The sequence below is a fragment of the Python bivittatus genome, unplaced genomic scaffold, assembly GCF_059951505.1.
Source record: "Python bivittatus isolate LINGU-HERP-01145 unplaced genomic scaffold, Pbiv_v1 ctg000840_np1212, whole genome shotgun sequence".
Lineage (NCBI taxonomy): Eukaryota > Metazoa > Chordata > Lepidosauria > Squamata > Pythonidae > Python > Python bivittatus.
The window spans coordinates 15,582,399-15,595,988 of NW_028277113.1; the positions used below are offsets into that span (position 1 = coordinate 15,582,399).

The 13,590-nt window shown below is 41.7% G+C and overlaps 1 long non-coding RNA gene across 1 annotated transcript; it reads right to left on the bottom strand.

Moving 5' to 3' along the window:
• LOC148213706 (uncharacterized) lies at positions 1-5,391 on the bottom strand. The gene is made up of 3 exons (XR_015794049.1): positions 5,277-5,391; positions 3,794-4,299; positions 1-1,854 (listed from the first exon to the last, which is right to left on the bottom strand). It is a non-coding gene; the product is annotated as an uncharacterized LOC148213706 (long non-coding RNA).
• Positions 5,392-13,590: the final 8,199 nt, after the last annotated feature.

The window sequence follows — 13,590 nt, forward strand, 5'->3', positions numbered from 1 at the left end:
AGTAGTTTTATTTGTTTATTTTCCTAATTAAACATCATATTGCCACATTGTAATCGGATCTACACTGCTCACAGTTTAGCATTATACAATATGGATAATACAAAATAATAAAAACAATATAATGCAATAGTATCCCCTGTCAACACTTGTTCATGGCTCACCACATTTTCTAACTAGTGTGGTCCTTGAAGGTCTTCCAAAATAGCTGGAATTTAATGAGTCTCTGGAATCCCATGAAGGAAACAATGACTCTTGCCTCCAGGAGCAAGCTGTTCCATAGGAGGGGAGCCCCCCCCCGAAAATGCCTCCTTCTGAGCCTCCTCTCATTGGACATCTTAATATGTGGGGACTTCAGCAGGCAAACTCAGTTTGCATGCACTGAAAGGGCAGGTAGTCTCAAAAATACCCACATCCCAAACCATGTAGGGCTTTACAGGTAGTAATCAACATCTTCAACTGCAGTTGGAAACAAACTGGCAATCAACACAGTTCCTGTCAACAAATGAAAAATATTAGGATAGTATATATTAAAATTGAAAGGGGGAAAAAGTAATGGTTGAGAACATGTTGTCTTATCTGCTTCAACTATTGTCTGTCTTCTGGAACCCCTGGAAACATCTGGATAATGAATACCAGAAACTTAATCTATTTGTGTATTTAATTTATTAATCCTATTATATCACTTTCCTGTTTAGCCCTAACCACTCATAGGGATCTTGAACCAATTGCTCATGTATCTTCTGGAAGACATCCATGGGGGTCTGAGTGACAGCAAGTTTCTCTGGGGGTATGACATGCATAGGGTGTGCTGGAATATCAGAGTAGTCATACTCGGGTTTTCTGCAGAGGGTATCAGATCAATAGTTATGGCTACTGGAAATATACGTGATCTTAAAGTCAAAGTGGGCAAAGAATAGAGGCCATTGTATCTGTTGTTGATTCATCTTTCATGCCGTTTGTAGGTGTTTCAGGTTCCGGTGGTCAGTGCATACTTCCACAGAGTGCCGTGCACCCTCTAAGAGATGTTGCCACATTTCAAAAGTCACCTTAATTGCAAGGAATTCCTTATCCCAGATGGTGTAATTCTGCTCAGCTGGTGTGAGTTTCCGTAAGTAGTAAGCACATGGGAACAAGGTGAATGAATGCTGACCAGCTTGTAGTAGCACTGTTTGAGGCATCAGTTTCCACAATAAATGGTTGTGCAGGATCTGGATGCTGGAGGATGGGTTCTGATGCAAAAGCAGTATCTGGGGCTCCAAAGCTTGTTGTGCATCCTCATTTCAAGCAAATAGTGTTTTGTTGTGCAGCAGGCAGGTCAAAGATGCTGTGAGATCTGCAAAGCCTGGAATGAAATTCCTATAATAATTGGTGAAACTGAGCAAGTGCTGGACATCTTTGATTCTACATGGCAGTTGCCAAGTAAGGAGTGCTTCCACCTTATCAGGATCCATGGGAATGCCATCTGAAGAAATCCGGTGGCCCAAGAAATCAATGGTGTTTTTTTTTAATTCACACTTCCCAATTTGGCAAAAAGATGATGTTCCCTGAGGTATTGCAACACAGTTCTGACATGTTTCTCATGGTCAGAAAGGGATGAAGAGGAAGTAAGGATGTCATCCAGATAAATAATAACATATTGGTCAAGAAAATCCTGAAAAACATTGTTCATAAAATTCTGGAAGACTATGGGAGCTTTGGACAGGACAAAAGGCATTACTATATATTCAAAATGTCCATACTGAGTGTGGAATGAGGTCTTCCATTCATCACCCCTCCAGATACGCACCAGGTTATAAGTTCCATGAAGGTCAAGTCTGGTGAAGACTTTGTCTCCACATAACCTCTCCAAGAGCTCTGAAATGAGAGGCAGGGGTAATGATTACTGATGGTGATCTGGTTCAGCTTCTTGTAGTCATTACATAATCTGAGCTCCCCTGATTTCTTCTGGACAAACAAGACAGGAGCAGCTGCAGGTGAGGAAGAGGGCCTTATGAAACCCCTCTTCAGATTTTTTTCAAAGTCTGACAAAGCTGCCAACTCTGACTCTGAAAATGAAGTAAATTCAAGCTACTAGAATCTTGGCACCAGGGACAAGGTCAATATGACAAACGTATGGTTGGTGTGAAGGAAGTTGGTCTGCTTACCTTTTGCTGAACACATTAGCGAACTCTGAATACTTGCAGGGAAGACCTGAGAGTGGTTCCTTCATTCTTTCAGTTGCAAGGGTTTCAGGTGCTATATTGACATGTGGCTTAGAGCAGGGGGAGCCAAAGGTAACAACCCTGAGGACCACACAATGTGAAGGTCATGACTTTGTAGCCACTCAAGCCCCAATACAATGGGGAAGTGGGGTGCAGAGGCTAAATAGAATTAGTGGGTCCCCAGCTGCATCTGCAATTTCTCTGTTGCCCAGGCCACAGGTCCAGATAGCGAAGTCCAGCTATCAATGGTTTCCACAACCAGGGGTGGTTGAACGGGATGCCAGGGAACCCTGTGGTTCTTAGCAAAGATAATGTCCATGAAATTGTCTGTAGCTCCTGCAAATATCATGGCCTGGGTTTGCAAGGCTGGCTTCCCAGTAGTTTCGGCAGAACACAGTCCACCAGGTGTTTGGACGGGGTGGTGTGTGGTGTTTGGGCTGGAGTTGCAAAGTTTTAGTAGCCCATCTAAACTAAGCCCTGATTTAGTAGCCCATCTAAACTGGTGGGATCCATTTTCCAAAGGAGCTAAGTTTGGTTTCTTGGCAGGGCATGTATCCTTGGCCCCCACAGAACAAACACAGGCCCACTCTGTGCCTTCTTGCCTTTTCTGCATCAGTCAGTCGAGGCCAAACATCCCCAACCTGCATGGGTTCTTCTGGAGATGTTATCTCACGGATAGGCATTGGCAGGGGGACTACAGGCTTGACAATAGGCTTATTGACTTGGGATCTCACCTTCCTCTGCTATAAACACCCATCAATCCAAAGGCACAACTATATCAATTCCTGCAAGGTGCCTGGATGCTCCGTTCTAGCCAGTTCCTGAAACTGATCTACAGTATAAGCGCTACTTCATTCCAAGCCAAATTTTGAGAAATTAATTTAAATACATTTACGTATTCGGCCACTGAGTGGCACCCTCGTTTAAGCTTTCAAATGTGGTGATTCGCTGTTTGAGCCTTGACTGGGTTGGTACACGGCTTGGAGCTGATGGCTGAATTTGGCAAAGTTGTCCAGCAGAGGGCTGTGTTGCATTAGCAGCGATGTGGCCCACCTAGCAGCAGCTTCAGGCAATAGACTAATAACAAAATCCAAACGAAACCTGCTGGAGGGAAAGTCTTCTGGATGCAGGCTCATAGAGAGACTGCATTGCGCCCAGAAGGTAGGAAACTGAGACAGTGTCCCATCAAACTTTTATGGGCATGCTACGGGATATTTTCCGTGTGTGTGTCGGGCGGGGGGGGGGGGGGGACAGACCTGCTGCTGCTGCTTGCAACAGCTGAGCTTGAACTGCTTGCGGCTGAGCTGTGAGTAACGCAACTTGCTGAGTCAGCTGGGCATTTTCAGCAGCAAGCTGATCCATGCTTGTTTCTTTGTCTTCTTGCTGCAGCATGGCTGGTAGCAAAATTTTACTCCTGAGGCAACTGGGAGTTAATGGGTTGGCAACAAACTTGGTCCCAGACCAAGAGAGGTGGTTGCAACCTTTACCAATAAGTCTGTAAAACAAATGATCAAGTGGCAAGGAAAATGTGAGTGCAAACACACATGCACACACAATAAAGAAAACAGGTCCCCAAAGTCCAGCAAGCTTACCTTAAGAGAGTTCCAAATCCAAAACAGCAAGCACAAGAGTGGTCAAGCGAAGTCCAAGGGTCAAAACATTGCAGAAGGTTCGTCAGCTAGTCCAGGTCCAAAGTCAAAGTCACAGGATTTCAAGTGGGGAGTCAAGGCACACAGAGTCTGGGTAAATGAGTGGTTGTTGCCAATGGAGAGGCTTGGGCTCACTACTCTTCTTAAACAGAAGCAAGCCCTGGGTTGCTCATTAGGAAGAGTGCAGCTCCTTCCCTGCGAGGAGCCTTGCAGGGTGTCTTTGCTCTGCTGTCCTCTTCACATGGCGAGCCCTTGCACTGGGGGGTAGGGGGGTGGCAGCTCAGACTCCTCATCTTCAGAGACCAATGGCATCTGTGCCTCTTGGTTACCGGACTGCCCCACCTCCACTGCCTGCAGCTCGTCAGGCAGTGGTCAGTCCAGCAACTTTGGAACTGGCTGTTCATTTCAGTCTCCCCGACTGAGTCCGAGCTCGCCATGACACAGGTAGTCTAGATAGCAAATATTTTGGGTTAATTCTTTGCATTAACATCTGTTTTCCAATAGGACAGGACCCAAGTCTGTGGTTCCTCCCTGCAAACCCTTTTGGAGACAGCTGAACAATGTTACCAATGCAGATATTCTACTGGCTGGTGACTTTAATGGCAGAATTGGCAAAGATATCAGCAGTTATGTTAGGAAGATGCAGTTTAGTCCAAAGGATGGATGGTACTTGCCCTGGTCCTTAATGGACAAAGTACTAAACTAACAAGGAGTTTCCTTATTGAATTTGGCCTTTCAGTCTAGGCTGTATAGTCTCCATGGCTCAAACCTTGACAGCTCTAATGGGCATTATGCTTTTCTAAGCTCATTTGGAGCCAGTGCCATTGATTACATCCTGATTTCTCCTGCATTCCTTTCTTGGGTTAGCTCTTTTGATGTCTACAACAGAATAGAGAGTAATCACCTACCCTCTCTATTTCACAGTTTACTGTGAAAGGGAAAACTGAAGATAAATTATAATAAAACACAGATAGTGGTTTTTGGCAGAAGTAATATTAAACACAGATGGACAATTAATGCCCAACAAATAGAGCAATGCCCCTCTTTTAAATACCTAGGCATCACCTTTCATAAGTACCTTTAATGGAAAACACATTTAACTACTATCTTACCAACTGCTCAAAGTACAGTGGGCACTATTCTGAAGTTCTATTCTAAAGGAGGGCAAGTGGTAGCCCCTGCACTTAAAATATTCTAAAGCAAGGTGATATTCCAGATGTTGTATGGGGCTGAGGTCTGGGGGTGGGATGAGAAGATTATTGCCCAATTGGTTCAAAACAACTTCATTAGGAACATTTTGGGCCTCTCCCAGGGTACCCCCACTCCCTATTTAAGGATGGAGGTAGGGTTGCCTTCTATCACTGTTAGAATACATCTTGCATCGTTGGGGCACTATAAGAAACTAAAAAGCCTTCAAGAATCCCACCTTGCCAAAATCTGTTTTCTCCATTACACAATCAGGAATCATCAACTTTTGTCAGACTTCCAGAGGAAGAAATGGTGGACCGAAGACAGCCACAGCGAGAATGAAGATCCAGCAAGTTAACCGGCTCTTTGAATCTCTCTGGACAAGGAGAGGACTTGAGACAAGGAGAACACAAGATAGTGGTTTCTGGCAGGTTTAGAGTGCTGGGAGACGAGGGAACAGCCATCTTGCTCAAATTGTGGTTGGCACCTTTGAAAAGACACTAAATTCGCATACTTCCTTTTCCAATCACTTTCAGAATTGCTTGTTAACTGCTTTTCAGTTATTAGAACTTGGATTTGGATTGACAAGTTTGACAGCACCAGGTGAGTTTACCTTCAATCCTTAGCGAAAGAAAGTTTTAACTACAAGTTTAAGAACTTAAACTTAAAAAAAAAATAAATAAACAGCAAAAGGGTGATTAAAACTTTGATTTTAGAAAATTACAAGCGGACTAAGGGTCCAGATAAATTTGAAATAAGATTTTGGAATTAATTATAAAGGATCCTTCCTGTGGGAAAATGCTTTTGTTTTGAATTTTTTTAAAAAACATAATAAGATAAGATTTTAAAAATTGGACACTAGAAGGAACTAGAGACTATAGTTAAAGAAGAAGAACACATAAACTCGACTTACAATTACAGAATGGAGCAAGATATTCTAACATTGGACATACCGGAGGATATTTTTGAAAAATGAACTCAGAAATTAATATTAATAGTGTCTACAGAAACATCTGCCTCTATGGAGAGGCTGTGTCTAAAAGATGTTATGGAAGAGGAACAAGTTTTACTTGACAAGATCAAGGCTGAGTTGAAAGTGGATTTACAAATGACAGGCTACAAGAATGACATGGAAAAAGATATTACACTGGACCTACAAAAGAAACCAGCTGATGTCTTAATAATTAAAAGGGATATACAAGCAATAAACCAAGAGAGTGATCTGGATAATTTTCCTATATTGGATTTACAAAAAAGGCTTGTTAAAGTTTTGAAGAATCTTGTGAGAAGGGATGAAGAAAAAATGAAAAGAAATTTGAATGGACTAAAGATTAAGATTGTTAGAAGTAAAAGAAAGGAATATAAAGTTGGTTTATTTGATCAAGGTTAAAATAGATATGTTATTATTTCTGATAACCCTTAATGAACTTTTGCTGACATCAGGACTGAAATAACGATGCTTTATGGATTTGCTTATAGATAAGAGATGGGATATGGGAAGAAGAGATTTGTTGTATTTTAAGAGGAGGTGATAAGTTACTAAAATTGTTTATATTTGTTGTGATGAAGGTGGGAAGTCACTTCTTTATATATATTTTTTCTTTTTTCTTTACTATATTCTTAGTTTTCTTTCTTTTCTCTTTTTTTTTCTTTTCTTTTCTTCACCTTCTACTCTTTCTTTTTATTCTTTTATCTTCCTTTTAGTTTGTATTAGCTTTTACTATTGTAATTATAATCTTTAATAAAATTACTATTAAAAAACCTTTTGTCACCCAACCTACAAATGTATTCCCTACCACCTTTGGGAAAACTTGGCTCTTGGAACAGAGAAAATATTAGAGATAGCCTTTTTCAAAGGGATGCCAATAAAGATGCCACTGCAGTACAATCATCCAAATTTTCACCTTGGTAGCATCATTATAAAAAACACAGAAGCCTCTCCCAGCTATGGAGCATGGGAGAAAGCAGTCCTGCAAGTAACTCAGTCGGTTTATGCCACTTAGGGCTTTAAAAGTGATAACCAGCACTTTCAATCATACCCGGAAGCCAGTGCATCTTGTGGAGTAGCAATGTCACATGGGCATAACAAGCTGTGCTCATAACTATTGATGCTGCCTCATTCTGGCCTACTGAAGCTTATGGATGGTCTGCAAGGGCAGCCCCATGTAGAGGCATTGCAATATTGCAACTAGGAGGTGATTAAGTTGTGAATGATCATGAGCAAGGCCTCCTGGCCCAGGAATAGGCACAACTGGCACATAAGATGGAGTCGTGCAAAAGGCCCACTGGCCACAGCTGCCATGTGCTCTTTGGACAGGAGCTGTGAATCCAGGAGGACCACCTGATTGCACAAAGTTTGAACATGGCAGTGCTACCCCATCCAAAACCAAAGTTGGAAATACTCCAGTTCTCCAATCTAGGGACTCAGAATTCATAACCACTCAGTCTTGGCAGGGTTGAGCTGCAACCTGTTCTTCCCCACCCAGACCCTCACAGCTTCCAGACACTGGGACAGAACCTCAAAAGCTTCACTTGGAGGGCCAGAGCCAGAGATGTACAACTGGGTATCATCAGCATATTGATGATAGTTCATCCTATATCAATGAATGATCTTACCTATCGGCTTCATATAGATATTAAAAAGAAGATGCGAGAAGGTAGAGCCCTGAGGCACCCCTCAAAGCTAGGGGCTAGGGCTCAACCGCTCCCCTTCTACCAAACTGACTGGAACTGGTCCAAGAGGAAGGAGAACCACCACAAAACAGTGCCCTCCACTTCCAACCCCCTAAGCCAGTCCAGAAGGATACCATGGTTGGTAGTACTGAAGGCTGCTGAGAGATCAAGGAGAGTCAATATGGATGCACCACCCCCATCCCAGCTTGCCACAGGTCACTGAAAGTGTGACCAAAGCTGTTCCAGTACTATACCCTGATCTGAATCCCGACTGAAAAGGGTCCAGATTATCTGCTTCCTCCAGGGCCCTCTGAAGCTGAAAGCTGACTACCTTCTCAACAACTTTCCCTAAAAATTGCCTAGACTGGCTGGATCCAAGGATGATTTTTTGAGGAGGGGGCACACTACTTCCTCTTTCAGAGCTGGCAGAACACTTCCTTTCTCACAGAGGCATTTACCACTGCCTGGATCTAGCCGCATGCTCCCTCCCCGGAGGCCTTGAGAACTAGGAGGGGCATGGATCTAATGCACAACTGATCCTTAAGGTCCAACCTCATAAGTAGGGTCTCACACCCAGTTATCTGTCAGGCATCCCCCTGACAACCTTCAGAGTCTCCTAATAGATAGCTGCATGTCTCCCTGCAGCCATGGAGTCATGCTTGGTGCCAAACCTGAAACCCTTCTGAGCACATTTCAAAGAAGGCCACTCCCCCATCTTTGCCCAGCCAGGTCTCAGTAAGGGACACCAGATTGGCTCTTTCATCCAGGATCATCTCCCAGATGAGGAAAAGCTTTATTAGAGGCTGACCTCACATTCAGCAGCACTAGCTGTAGTCCAGAACCATCTAAGTTTCAATAAGTAGTAACCAGAGATGTAGGCAGAGGACTGGAGTGTGCTCCCATACTCCCCATATGCAGCCCATCCCTGCCTCCACCATATCTCCCATTGCCTATCACCACCACAATGTTCTCTCCTGTTTCTAATCCCCCATGGCTACCTTTTATTGCCAAGGCACCTTCCCTCAGCCATCAAAGTCCCATTCACAACCCAATAACAAATCCTCTTTACTAGCTAGTAGGTTAGCACTCGGATGCTTCTGAGCATGCACTTAATGCGTCTGAGCCAACCCCTGCCTACTCACCCAAAACTGAGCCACCACCACCCTGCTTCCCCAGGGGTGGAGGCCAACAAGCCCACAATCACACCAAGCTAAGGAAAGCTACTATTTCCCCTCCCATCTGCCACCTGGCAGTATTAGCCAATACTCATGCCCAATAGCCAAATATTGTATTGGGTACGAAGATGGGCATGATTATAGTCATCCTAATACATAATACATAATACATCCTAATGTTATTATTTTATTTTACAGTTTTATTAAATGATTCCACAAGAAAATGGTCCTTGCTTTCCAAGTAATCTAGAGAGCTATTAGAGGAAAACTGTAAAACCATTACATCTTAGGGCCTAAAATTAACTAGCCACACTACTGCTTGAAAGTGTGCTCTCATTTCTTCTATTTTCTCACCTGTAACTGAGTCACGCTGCCGCTTAGTAGCATGCTGTATTATAACACTATCTTATTCATATCTGTAGTGATGCCCAATGAATCCATATCATGTATATACAAGTCCAGTGGCCAATAGTATTAACTGTGTGTCTACTTGGGCATTGCTTCCATCCAATTAAACATATCTATGCTTACCTTTCCTATTACATCAACAACTGTTTAACAGTAGGTATTTGTCCTAATTCTGGACATTTCTAGACAAAAAAATCTGCAAAACAATTATGAATTCTAAATACACTCCAGTGTTTCCCAATATTTCAGTAATTTTCAACAAGTTACTCTGCCATGTGCATATAGAATTATGAACATATTTTGAAAGGAATAAAGGCCTGTTGACCCCACTGATACCTATAGGGAACAGGCAAAATCAGTCTTAGTGGTAGTTTTGTTTATCAGATCCTTAAAAAGGTACAGAAGAAACTGTCAGTGCAAAAAAAAAAAAAAAAGCAAATTGAACTCTGTTTCTTGCCACCAGATTGGATAGTCATCATTCTAGCTTATTTAAAACATCTCACCAAATGAAGCCTATTAATGAAGTGTGCTGTTGTTTGGAAATTATTCCCCTCTTTGGGATCTGGGTGGGGGGTATAAAACCTACCAATCCTTTGGTATTTTGACTGAAGCAAGTCTGCTGTAGAGACTGAATTCCCTTTATATGCCATTGCCTACCAACAAACATATAAACAACCATAACACACCAAAACAAAGAATTCTATTGCCGCAAAGAACCCATAGTGTTACCAGACATCTCAGGAGCATGGTTCAAACATGAGTAATACATATTCACTAAGAGGTCTTAAAACAATCGCCCCAAGGGTACTTTGGTGAATTGAACCCAGCTAACCATGCTTATACAATCTCTTCCTATTAAAGGAGGTTTTATTAGCCAACATATAACATACCAAATCAAATTACTCAAGATATTTCTTTGGGGAGCAGTAAACAATACAACAAATTCTAATGGTTTTAGCTGGGGCTAAGTAGTACCTTAGTCCAAAATACAAAATAAATAGTCAAGTGCATGCAAATTAGATCAAGTCCTCCCCAAAATATTGTGCAGCTATGGCATCTCAGGCTTCTGAAAGCATCCCAAATGGCAGGGGGTGCGAAGACAGAATGACTGAAAATTAGGATAGAGTGGCAGAAAGAATCCCAAAAGGATGTTGGAAGGAACAGGCTCTTGGATCTTAGTTTATTGTCTTTTCAGTGCCAGGCAAACACATTCTTATTCTCCAGGCCACTCAGGTGTTAATGCTGCTGGGATATTGTTATTGCTTTTATTTTCTAAGTTATGATTTTATTTTGTGTATTTTATATATTTTAATGTTTTTTTATTGATACTTTTTAACATAATGTTTGAACTATTGGCATTTTATTGTAAAGGTCTTGGAGATTTTTTTTTTAACGGGAAGTGGTGTGCCAAGGTTTAGGTAAACAACTCAGTATATGGAAGTTTGGTTTCTTTCTGTTAAGCCGTGTTTAGCAGAAGCAGAAAGTAAGGTGAAAAAAGGCAAACACACACACACTTCAGATTGTGGAGATATGTGGGATGGCTCCAATTTGGAGACTGAAATCCTCCCTAAAGAAAAAAAGAAAAGGTTCAGAAATTATCTTTCCTGTGTGCCTGTTAGACTAGTCTAGACTACAGAGACTATCTGGAGAGCAGTGGTGGCCTGAATCTTAGACACAAAATAATACATAGGGCTCAACATGGAATCACTATGAACTGCGAAGTTCTGGAATCCCCTCCCCCATCCCCCATCCTGTTTGGGAACTCTGGGAACTCAGTGCTATAAAGTATCTTTGCATTGCAGCCCTTGAGAAATTTCTCATTTCTGCCCTAGAGCCTTGCTAATCCTCCAAATGCTTGGCTGTATCAGAGATAAACTTGAGATTTTTCTCTGGTCTGATTGATTATGAGCCATCAGGTTGGTACTGTACCAACTCTTAACAGCCACACAAATGGTTCTTCAGGCCTTCCAATGGTGTATCCATTCGTGCTGTAACTGAGTCCATCCACCTTGCTGCTGGGCTTCCTTTTCTTCTCTTTCCTTCCACCTTTCCCAGTATTATAGACTTCTCCAGAGAGCTAGATCTTTGCATAATATGTCTGAAGTAGGATAATCTGAGTTTTGTCATTTGTGCCTCAAGAAAGAACTCTGGGTTGATTTGTTCAATGAGCTATTTGTTTTCTTGACTATCCGTGGTATTCTCAGGAGTCTTTTCCAACACTAAAGTTGGAAGCATCAATATTCTTTCTATCCTGCTTCTTCAGAGTCCAATTTTTGGTTCCATAGAGTATCACAAGGAAAACCATTGCCTGTACAATTCTGATCTTTGTAGGTATACACACATACCAGCATCTGAATATCTTTTCCAAGGCCTTCATTGCTACCTCATCAAGGGCTAGTCTGCCATGTATTTCTTCACCATTGGTTCCTTTACTGTTGATAGTTGATCCTAAAAGGCAGAGGTATCTACCACTTCAATAGCTTCATTGTCAGTTCTAAGACTGGTTGCTGTACTTGCATTTAATTTGGTTTTCTTTATATTTCATCTTAGTCCCATTTTTTTCACTATGACCCTTGACTTTCATTACCAAAGCTTGCAAATCATTTGCATTTTCTGCTATCAGTGCAAAATATTGGTGTTTCTTCCTCCAATCCAGCTTTCTTCAATATATATTCCACATACAGACTGAATAAACAAGGGTAGAGTATACAGCTTGTCTTCCTCTTTGCCAACCTGGAGTATCTCTGTCCTGGTTTACAGTTTCTTTGAAAAGTTAGGGGGTTGGGGTGGGGGAGAAAGGACAGAGTTTGGGGATTTGGTAACATTGTTTGGCTAAGAATATGAGGTTGCCCAGCCAGAGTTGTTGATGAATAACAAATGCTGTTTCAATGAGACTGCTGCTATAGGAAGCACAGACTGGAGTACATCTTCATTGGCTTTAGTTCACCAAAAAACGCATCCTAGAAGGACAATGACATTGTGGAGGAAGGTGAAAAAGAAAGATACTATTTTAAAAATACTTGATTTTAGCCTGATTATCCCATTTGCTGGAAAATCCATCTTTTATTGGATTAAAGCTTGACTGATAAGGCTGATGAATCAGGTATCTCTCTGAGGTACTGTATAACTGTCACACCTAGATATTCAGCAGTACAGAGAGATTTAATTCATTTTACTTAAGTTCATTCTTTGCTTAGAAATAAAATTAACAGGATAAGACTATTTATACCAAGCACATCTCTTGACTCCTAGGATTTAGTCATCTGACTGTCACATTTTGACCTTTTCTCAAGTCGTTGTGAGAGAAAATTCCTTTTTAAAATCCAAACCTTATACTCGAGCTCAATATGTTGTAGAAGTACACATCATGTCTAGAAAGGTGGTTCTCTGCAAAACAAACATGTAGATCAGCTAGATTTTTAAAAGTATTTCCATTGCAAACCCAAATGGCCAGTAAGAAATATGTTCACTCTGACATGAAATGTGAGTAAATTTCAGAGCAATACATATTGAGAGAGAGAGAGACAGACAAACAGACAGACATCACACATGGGAAATCCTTATCCCACATCTCCTTTGTATATCAAAAGCAAACAGGATAAGCTCTTATTTCTCACATTATTTGAAGCCCCCAGATTACTGATTTACAAACTGGGAATAAGGTCTACTAACAGTGTCAGTTGGTGGCTAATTTCTTTTACTGACATTGATTAAAATCTTGGCTACAGATTACCCTGAAAACAGCAAAAGGTCACACAGTGAGTGAAACAAAGATTAAGCAAGGTTCATAAGGCATTTGATCATATTAGGCATTCTTGGTCTACCTCTGCTCCTTCTAGTATTTGCTAAACTTGAACCTGTTGCAGTTGGTTTACATCTCCCAACCACCTCAGATCTCCCCAGGGAAATTGTAATTTTGATTCAAATTAATCCAATTAATTTTCCATCTCCTCTAACTCCAAGGGGAGAGCTTCAGAAATGCCCCAGTCTGCTCCATATTGCCACAGTGATAATCTAATAGGACTCATTGCTCAGATATGAAATGTGATTTGCAATGATTCTGACAGAACCAAAAGCGCCTTTCAGAATCACTTAAACTGAAGAGCGGGACCGCATTGATTACAAGCGATCACAACGCGGCCTCCTGGGCGGACCTTCGTTCCCAAAGGACGATGGGAATTAAAGTCCTTATTATGCCACTTTCCGGGACCTGATGGTTCCAGCGCTCCCACACTGAACTACAGCTTCCATAGATTTGCGGCGCGGCGGCGAATCATATCCGGGTGACAGGAAACT